Source organism: Panicum virgatum, chromosome 7K, assembly GCF_016808335.1.
Source record: "Panicum virgatum strain AP13 chromosome 7K, P.virgatum_v5, whole genome shotgun sequence".
Classification (NCBI taxonomy): Eukaryota; Viridiplantae; Streptophyta; class Magnoliopsida; order Poales; family Poaceae; genus Panicum; species Panicum virgatum.
The window spans coordinates 8,239,228-8,254,914 of NC_053142.1; the positions used below are offsets into that span (position 1 = coordinate 8,239,228).

General features: G+C 42.8%; 1 long non-coding RNA gene across 1 annotated transcript; it reads right to left on the reverse strand.

Moving 5' to 3' along the window:
- Positions 1–10,904: 10,904 nt before the first annotated feature.
- On the reverse strand, positions 10,905–13,074 carry LOC120642864. The gene is made up of 2 exons (XR_005662759.1): positions 12,941–13,074; positions 10,905–11,531 (listed from the first exon to the last, which is right to left on the reverse strand). It is a non-coding gene; the product is annotated as an uncharacterized LOC120642864 (long non-coding RNA).
- Between the last annotated feature and the right edge of the window lie 2,613 nt (positions 13,075–15,687).

The following is a 15,687-nucleotide window of genomic DNA, read 5'->3' on the forward strand; positions in this document are numbered from 1 at the left end:
ATTTGAGAAATTCAAACACATATTCGAGATCTTAAATGAATTCAAATAAAAAAATTGTGAACTACAAAATTTCTTTACTTTTCTAGATCTACAACTTTGATGTTGTGAGTTTCTTCATCCGAGGTCATTTGAAATACTCCAAAAATTCTAATTCAAAATTCGTCCTAGAGGCTTTGCCGAGTGTATTTTTATGGCACTCGGCAAAGAGAGGCTTTGCCGAGTGCCAATAAAATACACTCGGCAAAGAAATTAAGCAAAAAAAAATTAAAAATACCAAAATGGACCTGAAAAATCACAAAAATTTTACGTTAAGCAACCTATGTTGTCTATTGTTTATACAAAAAGTTTTGAACTCAAACAACAATTCGATCATCAATTTGACTCCAAATCTTATCGGATCCTATCAGACCCGGGGCAGCGGGACTGCTTATAGGCATAGAATGTTCTAGAGTAAGGCATAACTCATGGATGTACCTTACCTCTCTTGTAACTACCCGGATAGGCATAGAACTAGCCGCAGAACTAAGGAAACTACCCGATCGTGTTGAGGTAGGACTCCAACTGTACTCGGCTAGGACTCTCCATGTAAACCTGCTCCCCCCCCTGAATATATAAGGGCATGCAGGTACCCCCTCAAAATATATCAACACCTAAGGCAATACAAACCACCACACATGACGTATGGTATTACACAACTCGCGGTCTGAACCTGTCTAAATCTTTGTGTTCCTTGCACCATCGAGTTCCAGAGCAATCGATCCCTACCTATAAACTTTACTGCTAAGGGTATCTCTGAGCAGACTTGGCGGTAAACACCGACAGATCCTTCTCAACTCTTTGATTTTTCTTCCAAGATGTATCGATTTGTAAGCACGTACGTGACAAAGTGCACAAAATCTCCTCAATTTTTTCCCACAACTTACACATATGATATTATGACATCTTGCCAAATCTCATAATTTTTAGACCTTGTTTGCTATTTTTAAAATTTTAAAAAAATTCAAAAATGGGTTGTTTGCTGAGTGCCCACCTTTTGACACTCGGCAAACAACTCTTTGACGAGTGCCAACCCCTAGGCACTCGGCAAATAACCTTATTTGCCGAGTGCCCGTGGTTTGGCACTCGGCAAAGCGTCGAGCACTCGGCAAAGAGCCGGTTTTTGGTAGTGACTCCCACCTCTAGAATTGTGAAATGGACATGATCATATGTGCCACAAACATGCTACATGTGCTACCAGACATGGCTGTTGCTGATATAATTGCGATGAAGCTAGGAATTAGTGATGACCCACCCTCCAATATATATTGTATGGGAATATGGGATATAACCCATGAGGTTGGTGCTGGTGAGGTTAAGGACACACAGAAATAAGATATTACCGATTTGAGCAGTGAGCAATATAATACATATATGGAGGGGCACACTGAGCAGCTCCATGTAAGTAGGGCGCCAGAAACGTGAGACACCAATAATCCAGTGGTAAAAAGATGTGGCAATGGTTCAGTGGCCAATAAACTTGACAGGAAGAGGCACCAGTGCAACAAGATCATTATCGCCACAATTGCCCTAGTTCTGACCTGAAGACACAAACACAATGGAAGAGGCTGTCAACAACATGATTGGTATATGCATGAAAAAACAAGTGCCATGTCTGCGCAGCAATGCATTAGCAAGAATGGAGCATTACTTTATGAAAACGATTTGTGGACATAGGTCTTCATTATGCATTATCAAGAAAAGAGTGTTTGCCACTTCTATCCAGTGCATTCCAGACCCGGATTGCCCCTATAGTGTTCCAACTTGCCACACATGCTTTTCAACACTGAAGGTCATCCTGTGTTCAATGAACCTAGTGATAATCACAATCGTGCAGCAGTCAACATACAAGATCAGCCAAAGGATGCTAGCCCAGTTGGTTAGTCACTCCGGCGGCACCCCTCAGGTCCTGAGTTCGACTCCCTGTGGGAGCGAATTTCAGACTGAGGGAAAAAAATCCCCTCGCTGGCCCCGTGTGCCAAAGCACTGGTGTGAGACGGCCCAGGTCAGCCTGAGGGCCCTTACATGGCCCAGGCACAGTTCTTAGGGGTTACGTCTCCTAGTGTCAGGGCAGGGCCAGGGTTCGGGGATTTTCTCGGTCGGGGAAGCCGAGGCTTCTTCTTAAATTAATACCGGTGGGGCGGTCTTTCCCCACCCGGCCGAGTTTTTTTTTAACATACAAGATCAATCATGATGAAATAGTAATAGTAGTAAAATTTTGGGTATAAGCTACTAAACTAGGGAGTCAAGTCTGGTAAAAAATCATTATAGTATATATTGCAGCATTATCCACTACATGTTCTGGAAAAATGAAAGTTATTCTTAGGATCATTATGCACATCAATGTTAGGAAGTGGTGGTTACCTTTTAGAACCAACCAAAAAGGTACTTTAAGAAATTTATTAGACCCTTCCCCTACAAATCACACACAAATACTGATTAAAGGTGCAGCAAGCACACATGCACTAGGGCATTACTCTCTCCAGTCACAAAGAAAAATGTCTTTTCGGGGTTGTCCTAAGTCATAACCATTCAAAACTTTGGTTTAAAATTACTTTTTTATATGGGTTCACATTTGGATATGTAAAAATGATTAGTAGATTGCCTTGAAATATTGTTGGAATATAGTTTCATAAAAGTGCTAGCCAAAGTAATAATGTATTCTGTCAGTGCTGATACTTGGGACTGGAGGTAGGATATTGGAAACTCTAAACTGTGATGTGAAATTATTTTCAGGCATGAGTCGACCAGGATTCATTGGTTGAATGCCAGTGGACAAGTGACTGGCAGTACATAATATAATGCGCTTGTTTGATTATTACAATGTATAGTTTCTTGTGTGTGAACGAAATCTGGAAAGTAATTATTCCTCACAAAGTGGAGAGACAACTCTCTAGATATCTCATCTTTGCTTTCTCTTGTAGGTATCTTCTTGAAATGCACTAGATCTGGTTCTGGGGGCTACTACAAAAAGAGGAAGACAGACCCCGAATAAAAGCGTGGTGTCGTGTGCGCTTGAGCCGACTGTGATGGAGCTTTTTGCTAGTCATGGCTGGTGTTTCAGTGGGAGACTAACATCCGTTTGATTTTTTTTTGGCAGTGTCGGATTTGTTACTTAGTTCCTGTTCTGTATATATGGATGTTAAAGTCGGACGTAATGTTGAACATCTATATGTATTGATTGATACAGAGGCTGGAATATTAATATATATTTCCATTTCTAAAAAAATCTTCTTGAAATGGACCATTTTAATGTAGACATTATGAACGTAGCCCATGTCCGCCATCACGCACCAGTTGGCATGCCTGTGATGGAAACATGCTTGGATGACCCATGGCCTGAGACCCTGGGGCTAAAGTTGTCACAGGAGGATGAAGCCGGACTTGACCTCATGCGAGTGCATGTAGGCTGAGGACACGATGTGAGTGTATGTAGGCAAGAGCCTTCATCGAGCCTATATGTGACAATAATGTCCAAGCATGCATACAGCAGGAGAGCATGGGTTTTGTTAGACGAACGACGGTGGAGGTTGACTGGCTGCAAACGTTGTAAAGGCTCCCATTGGAGGTTCATGTGCATCCAGTGCACCAAAGAGGAGGAGGAAGAGAAGGACGTTTGCAAGGCATGCTAGCATGGAGCTCGCATGGTTCAGTTGGGCAAGCAAAAGAGGGTGGCTGCTATGACATAGGACCAACGCGAGCTTGCTGGTGTTCTCACCAGCAAGCCCTTGCCACCATCAGATTGAAACAATATAATCCCTCCATATTTAAATGTATGACACCGTTGACTTTTATCTTAACATTTGACCAATCACATCTTATTCAAAAAAATTATGTAATTATCATTTATTTTGATGTAACTTGCTTTATCATTGAATATGTTTTAAGTATATTTTTGCATAGTTGCACTAATTTTTTTGAATAAGATGAGCGGCCAAACATGGTATGAAAAGTCAACAGCATCATACATTTAAATACGGAGGTAGTATATCCTAGTGCTAGGGATCTAAAAAAGGGTTAGATCGAAGCACTCCAGTAGGGTCCTTGACACATGTGAGTGGCTGGACTAGCTGCAAATGGTGGTCGAAGGTGAGGGAGGAAGACAGGCACAAGAGATGTTCGCCGTGCGCGGTTCTGGAAACCATTTCTGCCCGCGGGGAGGTAGACCACGTCCTACAGATCACATTTTCGGGCTTGTCCCGACCAGTGGCATGCTGACAATTGCTAGAGATGGTGCATAGTAGCGGTAGCGAAAGGGTGGCAACGACAATAAGGCTCCGTGTAGAAGTAAGAAAGCTGGAGTTGGTGTGGGAGAGTTTGTATGGGCCTGGTGATTCTCATCTTACCTTGCATGCAGATAGGGAGGATAGGGCTCCAATGCAGCTCGGGACTGGCCATGGCAATGGGCAAATAGAGAGGAACGTACGGATACAGAAGGGGAGCAGAGAAGTAAGGAGGAAGGGAGTTGGGTGCCAGAGTGGGAAAATGGAAAGAGGAGGTTAACGAATCCTTTGGTAGGGCGGGCCTCAAAGGTGTATGGGGAGATCTGGATGAGCTCGAGCAAGGGTAGCGTGGCAGCGAGGGGATGAGCTCTGGCTTGGCCTTAGCTTGCTTGCACACAGATTAGGGTTTAAAATTAGTGATGTGGCTGTCATGCACTTACCGCGTGAAATCACAATTAGGTCTTGTTCGTTTCTCCCGGAATCTATCCAGGAATCGTTCCAGCTGATGAAAGGTTATATAAATTAGGCAAGCAATCCGGCAAGGAATCGTTCCAGGGAAACCGGACGGGCCCATGGTGCGCGTGTGCGATCTGAGGTGGCGGAAGCAGTGGCAGGGGATGTGGCCGTGGCAATGAAGACATAGGAGAGGCAGTTGCAGTAGGAAGAAGACAGTGTGCCTCTACGCTGGGCCAGATGGCGAAGGAAGAAGAGATCTGAAAGAAAGGAGTGGGCCAGCCCAAGTGGGGAAAAGAAGGTAAAATAGAGAGACAGACAGACAGACACACACACACAGAGAGAGAGAGAGAGGTCCATTGTGCTGCGCTAGGAAATAACAGAGAAAGTTGCCCAAGACCGAGTATTTAATTCAAGAATTCATTTGGATATTTTCTGGATATTTGATCAATCTAGGGTTTAGAACAAACACACATGCACAAGCATGTGATATTTTCCATAAGAGTTTTAGATTCAAAAGAGAGTGAAGTGCATTGCCAGTCCCTAAACTTGTCCATGAGTGTGATCTAGGACCCTAAACTATTAATTTAGAATTTTGGATCCCTAAAGTTACTAATTGGTTCACCAGAGGTTCAAAGCTTCTTAATCAATGTACAACAACTAACATGGCCATGCATACTATGTTGGATCTGTCGATTAGTGGATGATGTCTTTTCATTTTGATTCATCTATTCCTCCATCATTTCTCTGTAGTGATTCACTGATTCTTCACAAGAATTTTTCATATGCTTACTAACAATTTTGTAAAAGCGGATAGTGTAAGAATGATGAATTAGCAAAATTACAATGGCATGGAGGCTATGGAGCATCATGCGGGCATATTAGCATTAATTAGAATCATTTGGACCCTGGTGATCCAACTTAGTCAATTTAGGGTGTGAAACTGCAAATTAATAGTTTGGGGACCTAGATGACACCCTAAAATAAGTTTATTAAGTACCATGGTGCATTTTACTCATTCAACATATATTTGAATCACACAACTTCTATCGTTTTATTTTATTTTTTTCTAAATTCAAAAAGTTCATTTTTAGTGAATTTTGGAAAAAGCATAGTTAAAAACCGGGAAGTGACAGTAAGTTGTAACAGAGTAGAAGGAAGAAAATAGCTTGTCGTTGTGCTCACCTAAATCTGGTCCTCTTCAATATAAATTGTATTTGCACTTGTATCCACCATCACCATCACTGTTGGAGAAAGGCACATTAGTGCCGGTCACAGAACGGCTTAGTGCCGGTCCCTGTGGCCGGCACTAAATGGCCGGCACTAACATGACAGACGTTAGTGCCGGCTACTCTGACCGGCACTAACGTGCGTATGTTAGTGCCAGTCCATAATACCAGCCGGCACTAACGTGCTCGACCCCGCCCGAGTCCTGACAGCAATGTTAGTGCCGGCTGGTATAACTAGCCGGCACTAAATGTTTTTTCTTCTTTATGTTTCTTTTCTTTTGTTTTTATACATATGGCTATGCGTATTTCTAACATATGTGACTACATAGTCGTACTATTTGCATTGCACAATATTATTAGAACAGCATATTACACTAATATTATATATATATATATATTTGTCATGTATGGAACACTTAGGAGTTCAAAAGTACATGAGATATTACAAATTATTAAGCACATCAACTATAGTAACGTATCAGCTTCCTCGTCGTCGGATCTTCTTGGGCGACGCTTATACGTCGATAGCCATGAAATTCGCCCTTAGGATTTATGACTTCATCGAGTAGAAATCCGCATATAGCTTCTTGAATTGCCCTAATCCGAGCGATTTCAATGAGTTCTTCTTTCATCCGCCAACGCTGTCACATTTTTCGATAAAAACATGAGAATAAAAAATAATGAATTAAAATAATGAGCAGATGTGATTGTGCTCATGTACATTGAATGCCTCCACTGTCATTTGCCCTTTTTCACTTGCAAAAGAGTTGATCCACTCGCATATGTAGTATCCACATAAGTTGTTTCCTTGTCCCTGTCTCCAACACTATGAACAAATGTGGGTTACAATATAGAATTTTTCTGATGTTTATTGCGAATGACATTAGTAGCGAGAGTATATTCATACCGGAAAATCAGTCACCCAATGAAGAGGCTCGATTTCACCTATGGACAAGCCTATGTGTTTGTGGAGGTAGCGACTCCATGCAGTATTTACCACCTCGATGATATCTTGGTACTTTGATTTATCTTGCCTTAACGAGTCGTACACCAAGACCTTGTGCTCCTCAATCCGAATACAAAGCAATATCCAATGAAAGCTGTGCATATACATACGCATAACCAATTAATGTTGATTATAATAGTTATTAAACAGTATTATTAATACGAAGGGATTGAAAAAAAGGCTAACAAAGAACGACTCACTGATGGTTGTATGGCAAGAGAATGAAGGGACACATGCTATTCTTACGCAACCCCCTGTATATAACATTGACTATGTCTCCAGGATTTAGCGCTACCGATTTCTCGTGTATAATATCGGGGTCGAAGAACCCGACGTTATGGAAGTTCTTCTTTCGGCAAATTTGAATTTTTGACCTACGGGACACAAGGCTAAAATAATGAAACGAGAGACAATACTTACATGCACCATACACTAACGAGGGACTTGTGAAGGGCATCTTGATGGTATAAATCGTAGAGTGATGCAAATTCGATATATACATCATCTGCCCCCCGCCAGAAATGCTCATCTTTAATCCGACCTGGGAACATCTCTAATTTACTAGCTTTAGATTGCACGGCATACAATTTGTGTAACTCGGCCATTCTCGTTGGTAGGAATGGTAGCAACTCTGGCCATATCAAAGGTTCACCAAGTACAAACTTTTTCCTGCCGCGGGCATTTTGTAGGGCCTCCCCAAGCAATTGAGCCCTTATTAGATCAGTTTGCAATATCATCCCAGCCATGGTCAACGGATCTCTTGATTCATCGAGACAGTCTTCATGCGGCACTATCAACGGAGGGATCGATTGTTTGGACTGCTCTCCGAGCTGGGGAACAGTCTTTGCATTAATCAGGCGATTCTTGGGGTTGCTGTAGCACTTTATGATCTGCCGATCATAATCCGACTCTCTTTCTTTCTCCTTGATGGGATCTTTAATGAAGTGTTTAACAAAGTGTGCCTTTGCAACCGGATCTATTTCTGGCTTCTTGTTCGCTGCCTCCCTCAGTAGCTTGCGCTTCAGCAAGAAGGTTTGAAATGATTCTTCTGCCTCTTCCTCTTCTGGAGCCTTCTTTTTCTTCTTTCTTTGCTGCTTTTGAGATGGCTGGACCGAAGGTACCGTGTATGCCTTCTGTCGCTGACTCTGATTCTGTTGTGCGGCTGGTGATGATGCCGGAATTGGCTCACTTTGTGCGGCTGGTGATGGCGGATCCATGCTGGGGTCCCGTGCAGGCGGTGGAGAAGGTGGGCCAACACTAGGATTCCTGTCAGCTGGCGTTGGTGATCTTTGCCTTGAGCACCGAGCGGAATCTGTGTCTGCTTGCACCAATCTTATGTCGCGCTTTGGCCACGCAATCCATGTGTGTACGGCATGTTGTAGTTCTGTTTCTTCAGGACTTATAGGGATCGGGAGGTCCATGTCTTCCCAGCGTTCTTCAGTAATTCGGTCAACAAAGACTCTGGCGAATCCTTCAGGAATCGGCTGGCAATGTATTGTCCCGCCCTCTTCTTGGACTTCCGCATAACCCTCAGCACAAACTTTGAGCTTTTTCCCATAAAGAACCAGAAGCTCACATTGGGTCCTAACGGTGATGTCGTCAATGGGGTCCCTCGGCCTGTCGGCACCCAAATTAGGGTGCTCCATGGAAGCAACACTGCTACGACGCTGAGAAGGGGGGCTGATCTCCACATTGGCAGCTGGTTGGTCCGAGCAGTGCATCAATGCATTTTCTACCACTTGGACAATATATGTTACATGCTGCTCATCCATATATGTATAATTGGTGAACAAAACATACAAATTCTCAGTACAGTACTATAATACCCTTATTGTGTAATTATTGTGATTATTATGTTTGCGCCAAATACTATTATACTAAAAGGGGTTACGGATCAGTGAGATAAAAAAAAATGGAACAACGAAATTGAACCTTCAACTGATGGACTAAAAAAAAGTTAGATTAGTTGTATCATATATCTGCCACACAGAGAGGACACGCAACTCACCAGGCTCCAATGTGATGCGGATGATGTCGAAGTCGCCCTAGCTAGTAAGGTCTTGAAGGGTTAAACCTATTGTTGCTTGTAAGTCGCAGTGAAGCTGTTCTCCTCCGTAGCATGCCAGGAATATTTAACTGCTTTGTAATGCAAGTCACATGTGGAACCATGCATAACACTCGTGCCATAGCTGACTTGTCTTTCAAAATCTGTTGCGAAAGAGCAGCTTGCTGGTGTTACTTGCTTTCTAATATGTCCGGTCACATGTAGGAGTCATATATATAGTGTATTTCTAAGATGGACCCTACCTTGCTCGGTCCACACAATAGATGAGATATAATTTTTGGAATGACCATCACCTCCAGAATTGCGAAATGGACATCATCACATGCTCCACAAACATGCTATGTGTGCTACCAAACATGGCCATTGCAGATGATTCGAATCAAGGAATTAATGATGACCTGTGTCCTCCAATATATATCGTTTGGGATTGAACCCGTGAGGTTGCTGCTGATGAGGTTAATGACATACATAAATCAGATGTTACCAATTTGAGCAGTCAGCAATCCATGGATGGTCATGCCGACTTGCCGAGCAGCTCCAAGTAGCGCGCTGGCAGCGTGAGACACCAATCCAGTGGAAGCAATTAAAGTTGTAGCAGTGGTTCAGTGGCCATTAAGGATTACGGAAAGAGGCACCAGTGCAGTAGATCACTATCTCCACCATTGCCGTAGCCCTGACCTGAAGAAGCAAACACAATGGAAGAGGCTGTCAACAACATGATGATAGTTATATCCATGAAAAATCAAGTGCCATATCTGCGCAGAAACTCATCATTATCAGGAATGGAGCATTAGTTTATCAGGCAAGATCTACAAATTAGTTTATCAGGCAAGATCTACAACTTTGTAGTTGACAAGATTTTCAGTTGAGGTCGTTTTGGTACTGAAATATGTGTTACAAGTATTAGATCTATTTGAACAAACGAATTTTAAAATTTTCAAATGGCCTCGGATGGAGTAGTAGTCTATATGTAATTTGTAGATTGACGAGACCTACATATAGTTGACAAGATTTTCATTTGAAATCGTTATGGTCACCAAATAGGTAATACAAGATATTTTAAAGTAATGTTAAAAGAAAAATATCTCATCTCTAGTCACATGTGATGGTGTAGTCGGGATGGTAGAGAGGGTTCACACAAAGCTGGAGGTTGGGGGTTTGAATCCCCGAAACGCCGCACATAAGCATATTCGCGCGAAAAATAACGTGACTTGTGACTTGCGAAACATTATCTTAGGCAGTGAAAAACATTTTTAAAAGTTATCAACTAGCAGCGAATGGTGCACCATCACTGAGGGTTGGTAACACCAACCAGCATGGATGGCCCCTCCATTGTCGGTCGGGACTATTGGTATTTGTTAACGTTCACAAAATGATCCACAAGCGTACGGAGATACCGTTGTAGCACTTCACCCGTGAGTATTCAGGGTATCGTATTTCCATGGGGAACGGAGGTACTAACCTTCTAACAGGTTCGTCCAAGGACAAACAAGAGGTAGGTAGGCGAGGATAGAGAGGATTCCTATGGATTAGAGTTCTAGTAACGATAGGTTCTACCTCTACTTGCTCACTTCGGGCACCGGCTTACTCTTGGTCTGCCAAGAGTATCCGGCTATTAGCTCTACACCCAATCCGAACGTGGGGGACTACGAAGAACGGACAGGGCTATCACAACCTGCCGCCTACCTCGACAGACCATGGGGAAGGGATGCAAACAAATGTAACCTCAAGCCTAGTCACCACGTCTACGCTATCGATTACTATTCTAGCCCTAGCCAGACTCCGTCTCAAGACATGTGTCCTTAGGCTAGAACACCCGTCACTAGAATGGGCGATGATCCCGCAAGCAAATAAAGAATAAAACTTACTTTACTAAAACACTAACTACCATAGAAGATCACGAACACTTACTTAAGAAAGAAGCATCCGTCGAGGTACAAGTTGGAGAAGAGCGCCGACAGGCCGGCGCCCCTCCGAACTACCCCTCACTCTCTTCCCATTTCTAAGCACTACGACTTCGCCTTGGAGTGGACCTCTTTGCTTCTCTTGTTGTGTGTTGAATGGGGGGGCTCTCCTCCTCCTCCTTACATAGCCCTCCAAGGGTCGATCCTTGAGTGAACTTCCGAGGTGGAACCATGGGGGGCTGGCATAGGTAGTGTGGTGGGAGTCTGCATGCAAAAGATGGGCCTATTTGGGCTTAGTAAGGGGTCCGACTACCCAATGGGTCGGCCGGCCCCAAATGGCGCCCCCTCGGGCCCTCCTTCCTCTGGACAACTGATAGGTGGGCCCTGGTGTTGCTCCTTTGTGTTCCCTTGAAGTTTTGTTTGGTTTGGTATGTCATTTGGCCCTTGGATCCTTGTATCTGCCTCTGATTTGTCAGAAGTGTCTTTTTACTTGGACTTGGAGGTTGAATTGATTTGTGGCGTGGCCCTCCAATTCTTGTGCTCTCAGACAATTCTTTGAAGTGTACCTTTATCTTTGTTTGAGCACGATTTTCCTCCGTATGCAGACATGGTCTCCTGAAAACAGTGATTCACCAAAACTTGTGAAAATGATTAGTATTAAAATCCTATCTCTAGTTTGGTGTTTACTTGGTCACTGTTCTCTGCAAGAGTTAACAGTAAGATATGGCACTTAAGGACCGTCAACAACACCCCCACACTTAGCCCTTTGCTCGTCCTCGAGTAAAGGTTGACGGACCAAGGTGGATGCATCTCCCTTGATATAACCTGCATACAAGTCATTCCAAGCTTCTTCCAATTCTTGTGAAACTTTTTGAGTGGCTACTATACTTTCTTGGGTAATTGAAGAATGGAACAATAAGGATATCAACTTCCTAGCTCTTCCTGCTTAGAAACTTGGGGTTTTACATTTTGAAAAGGAAGAATAGTCTTGCTCCTCAAATTATTCTCTCGAATCACTCTTTTTGTTTCAGATCCTCACCAAGGCAAAGCTGCTACCTTCTTTTCTCCTATCATCTAATCAAGCTTATGTGGAGCTCAGGGTAGGAGTAAAGAGGCATGTTTGCTTTGCTTATATTGTTAAGTCAAAAACAAGATCCAAGCATAAACAAGTCATACAATCTGATCAAGATGTGCAAGTGTGTGGGTATTTTTGGTGGAGGGTGAATGAACTCCTTTTGCATGATCGGTCTCTCTTCTTTATTTTCCATGAATGTGGACTATCTTTCTCTTTCTTTTTCTCTATGTTTTTTTTTACATGCCTTGTGGGCATGTGGCATACCTTCTTTTGTGTATGCATCTTTTCTTCATCTTTTTTTTTGATATGCCTTTTGAGCATGTGGCATACCTTATTTAGGTATGCATCTTTTATTTCTTTTTGCATAGCCCACATACTTGATGGTCACTTTAGAGAGAACGAGTCATGGTATGTCGCGGAGTTTTATTATGTAGGTGGATGAAAAATGTTTGCTATCTTCTAGTGTAGAAGTATAGCATGTGAGTGGATGTGTATGTGATCTTGATCATGAGAGTATGACAAGTCTCTAACAAGGGTCAAAGAATTTGACAAAACTGAAAGCAAAGTCAAATTGTATATGAAGGTTTGTGCATTAAAAACTAACTTTGGCTTTGGTAGGAATTTTCATTAATTTGAGGAGACAAGATACTGATATTTTTTTTCTTTTTGAAAAGAAATCTCAAGTACTTTGCAAGGAAGAGCATGGTTCCGTTCATCCAATCATATCTCATTAGTCAATTACTTAGATAGCATGGGGTCCCTATGAAGATATATGTCCACAAGAACTAGAAAGAATGCAAGGAATAAAGAGTATGCAAGTTTATTCATCAAAACGCATGGAGTGCACAAGTGGATTGGCAAGGTTCATTGAGTTTAATTTTAGTGATCAACAAAGAAATTCATTAAACTCAAGAACTTAGGGAGTTTGTGAGGAATGTGTTGCACATACCATCGTTGAAGAAGGAAGAAGAGGGAACCGCATGAAGTCACAGGTGGTTTAGTCGAGCCAAAAGCTCGACCATCCCTCCTTGGATTCCTTCTGTCCTATTCTTTAGCATGCTGAACCGTCGATGATGTGCAACACTAGGATTCCTGTCAGCTGGCGTTGGTGATCTTTGCCTTGAGCACCGAGCGGAATCTGTGTCTGCTTGCACCAATCTTATGTCGCGCTTTGGCCACGCAATCCATGTGTGTACGGCATGTTGTAGTTCTGTTTCTTCAGGACTTATAGGGATCGGGAGGTCCATGTCTTCCCAGCGTTCTTCAGTAATTCGGTCAACAAAGACTCTGGCGAATCCTTCAGGAATCGGCTGGCAATGTATTGTCCCGCCCTCTTCTTGGACTTCCGCATAACCCTCAGCACAAACTTTGAGCTTTTTCCCATAAAGAACCAGAAGCTCACATTGGGTCCTAACGGTGATGTCGTCAATGGGGTCCCTCGGCCTGTCGGCACCCAAATTAGGGTGCTCCATGGAAGCAACACTGCTACGACGCTGAGAAGGGGGGCTGATCTCCACATTGGCAGCTGGTTGGTCCGAGCAGTGCATCAATGCATTTTCTACCACTTGGACAATATATGTTACATGCTGCTCATCCATATATGTATAATTGGTGAACAAAACATACAAATTCTCAGTACAGTACTATAATACCCTTATTGTGTAATTATTGTGATTATTATGTTTGCGCCAAATACTATTATACTAAAAGGGGTTACGGATCAGTGAGATAAAAAAAAATGGAACAACGAAATTGAACCTTCAACTGATGGACTAAAAAAAAGTTAGATTAGTTGTATCATATATCTGCCACACAGAGAGGACACGCAACTCACCAGGCTCCAATGTGATGCGGATGATGTCGAAGTCGCCCTAGCTAGTAAGGTCTTGAAGGGTTAAACCTATTGTTGCTTGTAAGTCGCAGTGAAGCTGTTCTCCTCCGTAGCATGCCAGGAATATTTAACTGCTTTGTAATGCAAGTCACATGTGGAACCATGCATAACACTCGTGCCATAGCTGACTTGTCTTTCAAAATCTGTTGCGAAAGAGCAGCTTGCTGGTGTTACTTGCTTTCTAATATGTCCGGTCACATGTAGGAGTCATATATATAGTGTATTTCTAAGATGGACCCTACCTTGCTCGGTCCACACAATAGATGAGATATAATTTTTGGAATGACCATCACCTCCAGAATTGCGAAATGGACATCATCACATGCTCCACAAACATGCTATGTGTGCTACCAAACATGGCCATTGCAGATGATTCGAATCAAGGAATTAATGATGACCTGTGTCCTCCAATATATATCGTTTGGGATTGAACCCGTGAGGTTGCTGCTGATGAGGTTAATGACATACATAAATCAGATGTTACCAATTTGAGCAGTCAGCAATCCATGGATGGTCATGCCGACTTGCCGAGCAGCTCCAAGTAGCGCGCTGGCAGCGTGAGACACCAATCCAGTGGAAGCAATTAAAGTTGTAGCAGTGGTTCAGTGGCCATTAAGGATTACGGAAAGAGGCACCAGTGCAGTAGATCACTATCTCCACCATTGCCGTAGCCCTGACCTGAAGAAGCAAACACAATGGAAGAGGCTGTCAACAACATGATGATAGTTATATCCATGAAAAATCAAGTGCCATATCTGCGCAGAAACTCATCATTATCAGGAATGGAGCATTAGTTTATCAGGCAAGATCTACAAATTAGTTTATCAGGCAAGATCTACAACTTTGTAGTTGACAAGATTTTCAGTTGAGGTCGTTTTGGTACTGAAATATGTGTTACAAGTATTAGATCTATTTGAACAAACGAATTTTAAAATTTTCAAATGGCCTCGGATGGAGTAGTAGTCTATATGTAATTTGTAGATTGACGAGACCTACATATAGTTGACAAGATTTTCATTTGAAATCGTTATGGTCACCAAATAGGTAATACAAGATATTTTAAAGTAATGTTAAAAGAAAAATATCTCATCTCTAGTCACATGTGATGGTGTAGTCGGGATGGTAGAGAGGGTTCACACAAAGCTGGAGGTTGGGGGTTTGAATCCCCGAAACGCCGCACATAAGCATATTCGCGCGAAAAATAACGTGACTTGTGACTTGCGAAACATTATCTTAGGCAGTGAAAAACATTTTTAAAAGTTATCAACTAGCAGCGAATGGTGCACCATCACTGAGGGTTGGTAACACCAACCAGCATGGATGGCCCCTCCATTGTCGGTCGGGACTATTGGTATTTGTTAACGTTCACAAAATGATCCACAAGCGTACGGAGATACCGTTGTAGCACTTCACCCGTGAGTATTCAGGGTATCGTATTTCCATGGGGAACGGAGGTACTAACCTTCTAACAGGTTCGTCCAAGGACAAACAAGAGGTAGGTAGGCGAGGATAGAGAGGATTCCTATGGATTAGAGTTCTAGTAACGATAGGTTCTACCTCTACTTGCTCACTTCGGGCACCGGCTTACTCTTGGTCTGCCAAGAGTATCCGGCTATTAGCTCTACACCCAATCCGAACGTGGGGGACTACGAAGAACGGACAGGGCTATCACAACCTGCCGCCTACCTCGACAGACCATGGGGAAGGGATGCAAACAAATGTAACCTCAAGCCTAGTCACCACGTCTACGCTATCGATTACTATTCTAGCCCTAGCCAGACTCCGTCTCAAGACATGTGTCCTTA